The sequence below is a fragment of the Parus major genome, chromosome 4, assembly GCF_001522545.3.
Source record: "Parus major isolate Abel chromosome 4, Parus_major1.1, whole genome shotgun sequence".
Lineage (NCBI taxonomy): Eukaryota > Metazoa > Chordata > Aves > Passeriformes > Paridae > Parus > Parus major.
This window is the reverse complement of record NC_031771.1, coordinates 57,570,833-57,583,707: the sequence shown is the minus strand read 5'-3', so window position 1 is coordinate 57,583,707 and position 12,875 is coordinate 57,570,833.

Sequence of the window (12,875 nt, the reverse complement as noted above, 5' to 3'; positions counted from 1 at the left end):
GTGTCTGGTCATTGCAAGGGCATCGACACAAAGCACTGAATGGTGACAAAGACACCTCATTTCACATCCAAGGAGAGAATTGTTGTCGTTTGGTAGCAATATTTTGGGATTATGACAGGTAGCTCCAGGAATGCTAAAGCAACGATGAAGGGAAAAACTAATCTAGTGCTAAGAGCTGTTAGAAGAGGAATTGTCGCCAGAGAAGGGGTGCCGGGGTGGCCTTTGTGACGCCCGGCTCCGACAAAGGTTTTTAAGCAATTTCACATTAGAACTCAAGCTAAGTAAAAGAAAAATGTGCTGACTAAGCCATACACTCCTCTGTAATGGCTGAATTACTTTCAAGTGAACGCTTCATGACAGCATTTGACATAACTAGGAAGTTCTGCATTTTAATTTAACAGTCAGGACTTGAATAAATATCAAAAGGTGTCTATTTATTTTATATAATTGCTAAAATTTATGTGAAAGAGGTAGAATATTTATTTAGGTTACAGCTTGCTTTCTGTAACAGTGCTGAGAGACTCTGCTGCCATTTAACAATCAGGAAGTAATTCCACACAGAGATACTGACAGTTAGCACAATTATGTTTCTGGATTGTTGTTGTTACATAATACAGAAAGAGACCTCCATTTTTATTAAAGAAGTTAGAAACTTTGCTTACTGAAATTTTTCCAGTGCATTTCCAAAATTGAACAAGTACTGTCTAATTTATATATAAAAATAAGCATTGTCACTAGACTTCATAAACATTATGCTGCTTTATAATTTCTTTATTTAAGAAATAGGACAGGGAGGGGAATTTGACAGTGAGTAACCTCAGCCTTTGCCTATATCTATAACTAATGATTTTAGAGCTTAGTTTTTTAGGTGTCTTCTATGGACTACAAAGAATACAACACTACTGGGTTGCATATAACATTCTTCTGTTGTAAGATATCGCTGGAATCATTAATGAAATCAACACAAGGCCAGAAGAAAAACTGAGTGTGCATCTGTTAGAAGTCAAATAAATCACTCAGAACATAATTTTGTGGACAAAATAAGAATGTTGAATGGTTTTGCTTCTTATCCAATACATTCCACAGAAATAAAAGAAACTTAGTGGTTTTGTGAAAAGTTTTAAGATAACCAGCATCACATAGGCAAGACGAACTTTAGACACACATTCAGTCAGAACACCAAGAGAACACCAAGAGAAAGACTGGACATTTGGGAGCCATCTGAAAGGCACATCACACTAATATAAATGTTACATTTCAGTAGGTTACGATATGGAAAAATCTTTCCTGAGACCAGCAGAAGGAAAGCCTTCTTGCCCTTGAAATCACTACTGCAGTGCATCAAGGAGAGAAGCACACAGGACAGTGAACAAAGAATGGAGGAGAGAGATACACCAAAATCAGCTTTCCAAAGCCATGTCCTTGTGAATGGCCTCTAAGACTTCAGTCTGCATGGAATCTGAAAGGAACTATGCTTTAAACATCTCAGGTAAAAGAAACACTGAACTACCTAAACTGTTTATCAGTACTTAAAAAATCCCCAACATGATTCAAATCAATTAATTAACAATCTCAAAGTCAAATCTAATGCTGAAATCAATAAGGTATTCTGTATGGCAACATTTGTCACACATTTGGAGTCCTCATAGTAGAGTCCAAGGTGAAATGGAGTTGAAAGTGCTTTTACTTTCACAAAACAATGTAGTGAATAAGTTGTATTCCTTCCAATATAATGAACTTCAGTCATTTAAACAGAGGGGATCAGAAAGTTTTCCTTGGAACTATGAAGCTTTACTGGTTTCTTGACATTCTGCTAGCAGCACTGTTCCACAAAGGGTAAATAGAGCTGTTAAATCCGTATACATATATATATATATATACATGTGACCTTCAGTAGGGAGTGTTTTTTCCAGCAACCATGAAGTGTCTACAATAGTGACAAGTTATTTTCTGAGTAATCTTGTGTGTACATATATATCACAGGATGATATAAGATTTCATGTAGTAATCTTACTCTGCTCAGTGGAGTTAGGGTGACATATGCTGCTTTGTGATACAGAACGGAGTAAAATTGAGTTTTCTAATATAAGTCCTGACAAAAATAGTAAGTGAAATACCAGTAGTGCCAAAGATGATGGGGCAAACAGAGCCACTATTATGGGCTTTGTAATATCTCAGACACAGTCCTTGATTTTTAGAATTAATTTCACTGGGAAATGGAATGTCTGACAAGACACAGAGGTGATTTTTAAGAGGGCCATTGACAGAAGCGACCTCAATTTAACATATCAGCTGAAAGATAGTACCTCTTATCATGCTGCTTCTTCTAAAATCACTCTTCAGTGACAGCATCAAATACGAGTCAAAGTCCCAAGGCAATACAACAACCACCTTGTAACTTTCAGCTCCAAAAGCAAATGTACAGTGAAAAATTAACACTCTATCACCAAGGACTTAATGGACGAATAGAAACTCATCAGGAACCACAGCTTATGCAGAAAAAGCCATTGGACAAAACCACCTCCTATCCAAAAATAATTCTATATCCTTATCTTCCAAGAAACAAAGAAGCACTGGACTCACGCTACAATGGATGAAGGGCATGAGTCTAAGAGATATCCTATGTCTAGAAAAGAGAATTTTCAACAACGTCCTAGGAGATAGCTCCCACTGAGCTCAGTGAAACTTGGGTAACTATGAGTGTTCAAAAATGTGCCTAAAACTACTTGATTAGAGTAGCAAGTTAGATGTAACATCATTAACGAAACTGCAGGGGGCCAGCCTGTGCTCATCCCTGCTTTGAAGCTGATCACATCACTTCACACTCTCTTCTTCTTTTATTGGATTCAGCTCAGCCACTTGGTCACACTGATGCTAAGAACTGACAGCAGAAGGTCCAGAAGTGTAAGAGAGGAATTTAAAACTTGAACCTTGGTTCCATGTCATCTCTAGTAATAACATTCAGCAGCTTATGTCTGATCTTCTATTGTCTTTGCTTCACAGTCCAAATATCCTACATTTCTGTGCCCTTAGGCTGCTGTACTATCACTAAAGAACCTCCTTCCCAAGACACATTACTTTTCGTGTTTTTAACTCCATATATAATTTCTGTCACCTCAGGAGCAGGAAAATCTCCAAAGCAGTGTTAACATCTCAGTTACAAGCTACTCATGTTTTAAATTAATATTTACAATGTTAATAAAAAATTCATTGTTTACCATGGCAACCTGTATCATACATATGCTACTGATGAGAGTGAGAGAACCCATTAAAAATAAATAAAAATAAGCACAGAAATGAACCATATACATTTCTGGAAACATGATACTTCCAAAGAAGGTGAAAAAAATTAATCAGCTGTATTAAAAATTCAGATTTTCAAACCAATGCAAGGGAGACTGGAACATGTAATGTTGGGAGTCAATTGTGAATCTTCAGTTTGTGGGAAGCTTTCCCAATTTGGGTCTATACAGTTCAAACAAGGAGAAAATAAATAATATCAAAATAGAATTTGGATGTAAAAATCGCAGTTTGATCCTACTTCTGTCTAAACTTTATATTGCTCTATTCCTTTCTGACATACTATTTTATTAAAATAGAAGCTTTGGATGAACTCCTATTTTGGCCTATTTTATTTTGTCCTGCCTGTTGGTTTGGTTTTGTTGTTTCATTTTTTTTTTAATAACCACAAAATATCATGCTACAACATGAGAAGCTTATTTTCAAAACCAAAGCCTTCCCCACCTTGATTTCAGGAAACTCTCTAGAAAATACCAAGCCTGGACATATCATAAGTACTAATTCCAATTTTTTTCTGAAGAAGGCTTCTGCCTAATCATGTCTGTGGTAAAGCTTTTCAGATAAAGCATGTGATACAGAGCAGCATCCTTCCCCTGAAACAACAGGAGCTCATCTCCTGCACCTGGAAAGCAAAGACTCAAATCTCCATGCTCTCCTGTCTGTGCTGCCTACAATCATACAAGCAGTTTACAATTTACCTGTACATGTGTATTCAACCAAAGAGAAGAAACTCTGCTGGAGTGCAGCCCCTCCTACAACAGCAACACAGTCAGAGCAGGTCACTCTCCTGCCTAGCAGAAATAATTTTGCTGATCTCAGAAAAATTACAGTAAGGATAAATTTAGCTCTGCAAAATAAAAATGAGAACTTTACTGCAGCTGAAAAATTGTCTGTACCCTATCTTTTCTGAGAAGACATAAAACATCAGGGGACAAATACTCAGTATGGTTTATTATTTTTCTTGTTCTTGATGCCAGTAACTGTCAAAAAATAGAAATATTTTCAGAGCAACAGAAAAAAAAATACTCCTATACTTCCTACTCTTCTTTAACTATGGGAAAAAGATATTAAAACATCATGAATTACTATTTTTAATAGAAGGTTTTTATGTGCAATGACTTTCTTCCAAACATTAATAAATCAGGAGGAAAGGCTTGGTCTCTTTGCAAAACACAGAATACATTAGGTACAATTTGATTTTATTGATTTTCAGGGGCATTTACAGAACACAAAGTGCAGTATAAAAAGAATATATTGCTTAAATATATTCACAGGCATGTTCTTTTCATTTCAGAACTTCAGAAAAATAATAGAAGGTCCTTCCAATCTGCTATATGCTGGCTGCCACTTCTCTGCGGCACTTGGGGCAGCATTTATCATGAAATGCAATGGGGTTTTATTTTCAATGTGGTCCAAGCACCAAACATTTGATCTGCCTTTCTATTCACTTAGAAGGAATGAGTTATCCAAAGCTACAGGAGGACCTTGAGGAACATCCAAAGCCTTCTTAGGCCAATGGTTTGGTTTAAAAGTCTGTGTCCTGATGTTGTCTCAGGGTTCAAAGCAAGAAGAACATGCCGGTAAGTATTTAGGAATTCAACATGAGATATAAGGAAGTACTCAGATGACTCAAATCCAGGTTATGGTGATCCTCACATTTCTGGCCAACTCACAAGACAGAGCACAAAATGGAAGAGTCAAGACTCTAAACACCTCCTGAAATAGCTGGGTAAACCACTGACAAGAGTCAGAGTCACAAGAAATGCTGTGAAGCAGATGAGAGCAGAGCCAGAAAAAACAGACTGAAGACCAGAAGACAGCCAAAGGCCTCAGGATGATTCTGAAAGGCAGACTGGAAAGGGCATAAATAATTTTGCCAAAAGCCAAACAGACACACAAACACAGGGGATGCACAGGCAGACAAACCCAAATGAAGCAAAGCTGCATGCTGAGTGCAAGGCAGAGAGCAACTTGCTGGGTCTTAAACATCTTTGAGAGGCCCTTCTTGTGACATGCACAGAGAAGCCTGTACAGCAGCTCCAATGATATGGTTGCTATTGTACCTGTAGGACTGTAGCTTACAGGATTTGTGTAGACTTAGCCACTAGAACTGATATTTGAAAAGTGATTTGGCTGCCTAAATGTAGATATGTAAAGATACCAGCATGGGACTGGTGGAAATAGAATAGGACTTACTAAGACTTGTGCACATCTAGAAGAGCAGCTGGAGGCCAGGTGGGGTATGAGCTGCCTACAACAGGACTGCACAGGCTTAGCACCTGTATCACTCACTCTGTAACTGATGCGGTCAAAAAGACACAAAACTCAGTCAACCCAAATGTCAGATACACAAGTTCCACAGTGGTCTCACTGGACAAACAAAATGAAGTCTGATGCTCCCCTTATCCTTTTAGCATTTGTATGACAAAACACTGCTTGGTTTTGAAAATATTACTGTGTCCAGCCTAATACCACCTCTATCTCACATTATATGTCATCTCAGCTTCTGTGCTTCAAGTAGTCTTGAAATGTAACAAATGTCACATAAAAACATGAGTTCAAGTAAAGAAGGAGTGCTTACAGGTCTAATGGAAGATTGCTATAAATTACATTCCAGAAAGTCCCTAAACAAGGTGATATTTCACCACAGGGCAGCACAGGCTTTTCTAGAAGAAAACCAAGACAGTTCTACAGGAACAAGTTTCTCTAAACCATAGGTTTATATTTATCTAAGTTACAGATTTACTTCACTATAATTTCACCTAAATATACAATGAAAATATGTCATGAAAAGCAAACAAAAACTAATGAATGCACAACCACAACTGTACACAACTGTAAAATGAAGCCTAATACAAATTTTCTGGAGCTGTAAGTAAAGAACATATCTGAAGACCAAAGTATTTATGTGCATAGAGATCAGATGAACAATTTCAGCTACTACATTTGAAAATTTTGCTTATAGCTTTCATAAAATGTATTAGAAGTTTATATACTGGTATTTCTTTATGACAAGGAACATGTCATTAACACGGACTAAAGAAAATAAAAAAAAAAGACTCAAATAAAATCAGAACACATTTAGAGTTGGCAGGGTGTTAATCTCACTGCAAGGTCAGGCTTACCTATTATTTTATGTACTAGCTTTGGCTGGGATGGAGATGCAGTGTCTTGGATTCACAGTTAAAAAAGTGTTAATAACACACTGATTTTAGCTAAGGCTGAGCAGTGCTTAGTGTGCCAAGGCCAATTCTGGTTTTTCATCTATCCCCCAGCCAACTGGCTGGGGTCAGACAGGAGGCTGGAAGGAGACATGGCTGGGCTGCTGACCCAAGTTATCCAAAAGGTTATGCCATATGCCTTGCTCAGCAATAAAATTGGGGAGGGAATCTTTCCAAGGCAGTCACAGCTCAGACACTGCCTGGGCATGAGCCTGTAGGTGAGCACTGGTAATTGCCTTTTTAATTTTTTTTCTTCATTTACTAAACTGTCTTCTTCTTGAGCCACAAGTTCTTCTTGCTTTTGCCCTTCAAATTCTCTCCCCCCTCCTTGCTATGAGAGGATGTAACAGAGGGGCTGGTGGGTGCTTTGTTGCTGGCCAGGGTCAACCCATCACACTGCATCACCAGAGAAAGACAGATATATCCCTTCTCTCCCATTCACTGGCTCTGCTGGAGAAGCTGAGACTGACTTTAAGTCATCACATGACTTTTATCAGCATTTTGAACACACTTTGTGATCTGCAGAGCCCTTACAAAGGCAGGTAATATCTGAAAAGTAAAAAGCCAGGTTAATTTGTTTTCTGCCTTGGAACTGCCCCCAGCTGGGAAGTTATTCCTTACGAACCATAAGCTGTAACAACGAAATTGCCATTAATGCATAAATGTTTCCTGTGCTATGCTCTTGCTTGACCTTGCTTATAGCTGTGCTGGCCAACTGCTAACATGATCTACATAGTTTAACAGGAGTTTATGGAGAACTTGGCTCTGAAATACAGTTATTTGCAATGCAGAGAGAGAACAGATCCTCTGAGTTTGTCATGCTGTCTACTGGCAAAGTACAGCATCTACTTTACAGCTCTCAGAGTTATCTCTGAATCCTCAACTTCTTGTTTATCCATATTTTATTCACTTGGGTTTGTACCAAAGTATTAATAATAGTTATTGAAAAGCAACCAACAGTCCTAAACAGCTCTTTCTGTTCCAAATAACAGAAAAACTGTCAGATCAATGTGTAGACAGTTACTAATTTATCTGCAGAGCAGTGTAGAGCTGCATGAGATAGAAGTTGCCTCGGGTACTCCAGCTTTCCAAAAGCACAACCAGCTCGGAGTTAATTAGCATGACAATGTACCGGGACACTTAAGCAAGTTTTCTAGCTCGAACAGAATTTCTTTGATACTTCCTGACTACTGTCTGCTTTCAAATTATATCAAGTCAGTCTGTGGTGTCCTACAGAGCAAACAATACTAAAAATAGCACAAACACACCATTCAGTATATGTGCTTAATGCAGAATGAGGAAGACAAGTGCTTCAACAGTTCAAAACTGCAAGACTATATTACACATATTTTTCCTATGTATTCCTATTTTACCTGAAGTGTCCTATGATGATTCTTACTTTACTCAGCATCTTGAAACCTACGTGTGCCATTCCAAGGAGGGAGCGGATTTTTACAGCTGTAACATGACAGTAATTTTATTCATTAAGATTTTGCTAGCCAAAGCACTTGGGTAATCATAAAAAAGCTATACACACATAAAAAAAGACACAATAGAAATAGATTTTTTTCTTAAAAAGTGTAAAAATACTAATTAAAAAAGCAAAGAAAGGTGGTCAAATTAAAATACAGACATCACTAGTCATAAGAAAGCTATTTCTTTGAAATGGAAGAGCCTGCTTTTGGTAATTCTGATGAACTAAAAGAGAAGCCACTGTGGGGCAGGGATCCTCCACCTCGGTGCTTTTCCACAGCACAGGCACAATTACCACCCAACACCAATGTCACGGAGCACAGCAGGAGGTGCTGGTCACCCCATCTATAGGGATGAACACAGTGCTCTTGAAGCAGTGATCAGTAACAAAAAGGTGAAATTGTTCTTGATCACAGTGAGATCTAAATGGAGGATAGCTTCAGCAAAACCTGGGAATGAGTAAGCAGAGATGGAAGCAGTGTGTTAAAGAGATTCTTCTCTAAACAGAGCAGATGTGGAGATGGAAAGTGAAGAGCAGAAGTTAAGAGAAGGAAGGAGAAAGAACAACATAAGGACAAAAGCCAATGACCAGTGATGTGTTGTAGAAGGGATGAGAAACAGCTCATCCAACCAGATCAGAGAACAGCACAGAGACCAGAAGCTGGTAATGGAGTCAAAGGGGAAGACTACGTGGTTTCAGCTACAGCAGAAGAATTCCTATTTAACACCAATCATTGAAGTCCAGATTCCCTCCTTGGTATTTTATTCTATAAACATCTAGCACAGGAGCATTCACAATGCTGAACCAGTAAATTCATCCAGTTTCTGATGATTAATAACACATTAACCCAAAGTGATTCATGAATCTGAGGTACCCTGTAAAACAGTAGTGGAAATAATTTGGGTGGCAACTGTTAAAAAACTTAAAGCAGCCATGTTCTTGCTTTCTGAACAAGGTGCAAACACTGTGCATGTAGTTAAGTGCTTTCCTTCGGTTCTGTCTGTACCTGCCTGGCACAAGATTTACATTCCAATTTTATATCCAAAACCTGGAGATATACCAGAGTAACAGAACCCAAATGATTTTGAGGAAAATCTGACAAAAACACACTCTTGCCTTAAATGTCATCTTAATGATATGAGCTCCTATAACATGGTTGAAGTTGCAGCTTCAGAGATGCTTGTGGAAAGCAAACAAAGCATGAAGCACTCATTTTAGACACAGGTTCAAGTCCAGCTTCAGAGACTGTGATCTTCACACAAATGTGTTAGGTAGATTTTATTTATATGGCAATTTTTGGAAAGCTTTTTATTCCCTCCCACTACAGGTACTTTTAGTTTAACTCCTTCTGGTCAGACTCATCTAGCCAGATTAGGATTAAATGGAGCACAGCAGTAGTCTCACAAGAGTGTTTACCCCCTCATTAATTAGGCACAGAAATGCAATTAAAACCTTTTTCTGCTTTCTAGAGTTGAATAAAAGCAGATGATAATATTTTTTAAATTTTGCTTACACATTCTCCATTCATATCTTTTCAAAACCATTGCACAACGTCAGCAGAATGAGCATTCCCCCTCTGTCAGCCAGCTGGGAGCTCAGAGTGGGAGTGCACTGCGATTCTGAGCCCTAAAACATTGTGATGAAACAGAGCTCAGTGCACCAGCCCAACCAACCCTGCTGTTCAACATCCTGTCAGTCATCACAAAAAATATGTCATAAGCAAAGGAGAAAAACACACCTGAGCAATAACTAGCCACCTCAAGCTTTTATGGTGCTACTGGTAGCCTATTTGCCAGCATCTGGTTTGGCAATCCTTCACTGTACAGCACTCACTTTGACTAATACAAATCACTTGTACACAAGGGCAGCAGAAACAAGCCCACAGCAACTAATTCATCAAACCTTAAAGAAAAATTAAGAGAAGAAAATGTAGATCTGAATGTCAAAGTACCATTCCATTGTTAGCCTACGTGCAGAAACAGAGACCAACAACTGCTGTCTTACGGCAAACCTGAATGTGACCAGAGAGCTGATCTCCCCTTCTGTCCAATTGTTCTGGTAAACTGAGAGGCAAGAATAGATTTTTATGAAAAAAATCTTAAGAAAATCCATCAATGTCAATCACAATGGATTTGACAACACTTCTCTCAATGCTCAATAATTTTGTCTCAAGGTGGAAAGCCAGATCAGCACGACAGTAAATTGTTTCTGTGCATTTGAACAGCTTGGTTCTGACTGGTAACTAAATAAAGGAAGATAGACAATGCCTGATTGACAGAGTTTTTCCATTTTTATATCTCCAGGAATGCTACAAGGCATACACAAGCATCCCCAATAACATGAGGGCTAAGAGAACTGTAATAGATAGCCAGATTTGTAAATCCTTGGGATACCAGATGACTTATGCATTATATTACAATAAATTGCCTCTGAAATTGTGGCATGCTGCTTTGGGGAAGGAACACGTCAGTGCCCTCCCAGGAAGAGAACTTTTGTTATTCTAAATTGCTCTAATTAGCGCTCTTCAGAGCCCTGTGGCTATAGCTATTAGCTTTCCAACACAGCGACAACATTCTCCAGGCAACAAGATAGTTACAAAATACACCCTTCAAAATAGTTAGCAAAAAGCAATGGGAACCCGAAAGTACTCTTTATAATCAGAGCAAGATGTATGATTCTGTATTTTCAGCCTAAGGAGAAACCAGGCAGAACCTAAGATTCACTCATGGGAGTTTTCTTAAAATGTTTACATTAAAAATGATAAATTCTGAATGTTTAATAGATTAACTATTTTAGTACTGCTCTCTTTGAAGGCAAATAAGGTTGTCTTCCTACACACCCACATCCCAACCTGCATTTCAGGATTAAAAGTGTCTGAATTCAAGTACTGATTTAATCTTTATTGTCCTCCATCTGAAATGGACCCATGCAGCATCTGATTCTCAGTCTTGATAACCCTTACAGAAGAAAAACTGCTATTATTTTATACACAAGGATCAGTCTCTTAATTTGCCACTAGGCATCTTCCCAGAGCAGACTAGGCAATACTGTAGCTATGTGGTCTGACTTACGATTTTTTCTAAAGGGCAGAGGTACTAATGTTTGTCTTCACTGCCATATAGTTCAGTAACAATCCTACAGCTACACTAATATTTTTTAATTTGATTTAGGTATTTCCTGGTTACTGGCCAGAAAGGTCACTGCTAGAATATTTACAGAGATATTTCTGGTGGTTCCCCCCCACCCCAAGCTTGCTCCCACCATAGCTGAGTATTTGGTTCTGGCTGGGATATAACATTTGATTGGAGATGATATGACAGTCTTTTCCTTTACCCTCAAAACCTTAATAATAAAGTTCATATCTGAAACACAAATGTAATGACATTCTGTTTGCTGATGGAATATCAATAAACTACATCTTAGCATTAGGAGACAGAACAAGATTTGGGGTTTTTTAAAAGAGAAATAGAAATGCCTTAATTTTTTATTTAAGTTTTCAAGCACAAGTCTTACATTTGTGACATTGTTCATCTTGAAGAAGTAGTTTTTTCTACTGCAAGTGCAATATTAATAATAAAAGAAAGATTTGTTCAGTTGATATTTTGAATTTTCAAAATATCACAGAAATCCCCTCGTGCTCCCTGCACAACTTTCTTGTAAGGTACTGAAAGATTACCTTAATTGTAGTTGTAGAAATGTAGAAATGAGGTTAAGTAACTGCCCAAGACCACAAAGTTAATCAGTAGAGGAAGTGGGAATGCTATCCTGACTATTTGATTCTATCACTAGCTCACAGTAATTAGGGGTTAGAGTCACTTTTAAACCACAAGTTGAAAAGTAGCAGCTGGTTCATAGAATCACAGAATGTTCTGATTTGTAAGGGGCCCATAAAAATCATTGAGTCCAACTCTTAAGTGAATGGCCTATACAGGGATGATGGTTGACTGTTTAAAATTCAGAATAAGCATTATTTATCCTCAATTCATATTCAAACCCAGTATTTATGTGAAGAACTAAAGATCATTTGATATGGAGAAGACTGGATGAGAAAAACTGTTCTTGTTCCTGAACACTATGACAGTTATACAGGTCCAGCAACAGATGCTGAATACTCAGTATCTGAGTTTAAAAACACCCAACAACAAGCTGACACTGCAATAAAACCAGAACATTAACCTGCAATAGTCTGAGTCAAAACAAGACATGAAAAAGTCTTGAGTGGGACAGTACTTACAGCAAACACCAGCCATGATGCAAACAAGCTCCTGTAAACTTGCATGTTCTTCTGAAGCTGCAGATGCTGTTTAGTCTTGACCCATCAGCATCTAAGCCAGCTGCAGGTTTTTCATGACAGCTGTTCAACTTGCACAACTCACAACAAAATGCATTTTCACTATGCGTTATCTTGAAAGGTTACTTACAGAAGGCCAGTGAAATGTCATTTGTGGAAAATGGATCTAATACATGAAGGATATTGTTCCAGACATATTAAGTCTAATATATATCAGTTATTGAGACATGTTGGCAGTGGATTCTTCTCAAACTTTTGTTATCAATTTAGTGATTTTGTGATCAATCATTAATCAAGCAGAGTTTCCAAAGATGGTGGGCAGCAAAGAAATGGAGACAAGCTGAAATAGGAATCTGCATGAAAAGATGTGGGGAAAAACAACAGACAAAAAAGATGAGACAAGACAGACTGCTTGTCTAGGTTTTGTGAGGAATGATCTTTTCAGAAAACATTTTTAAAATATCAGACTTAAAGACCCAATTACCTTTTCAGTCTCATTTTGTCATGTCTTTCTGTGGGTATCATCCTTTATGGCTGTTCTTGGTTTTCTACTTGCTCTCTCTGATTCTTTCTCAGCATTATCTTAACA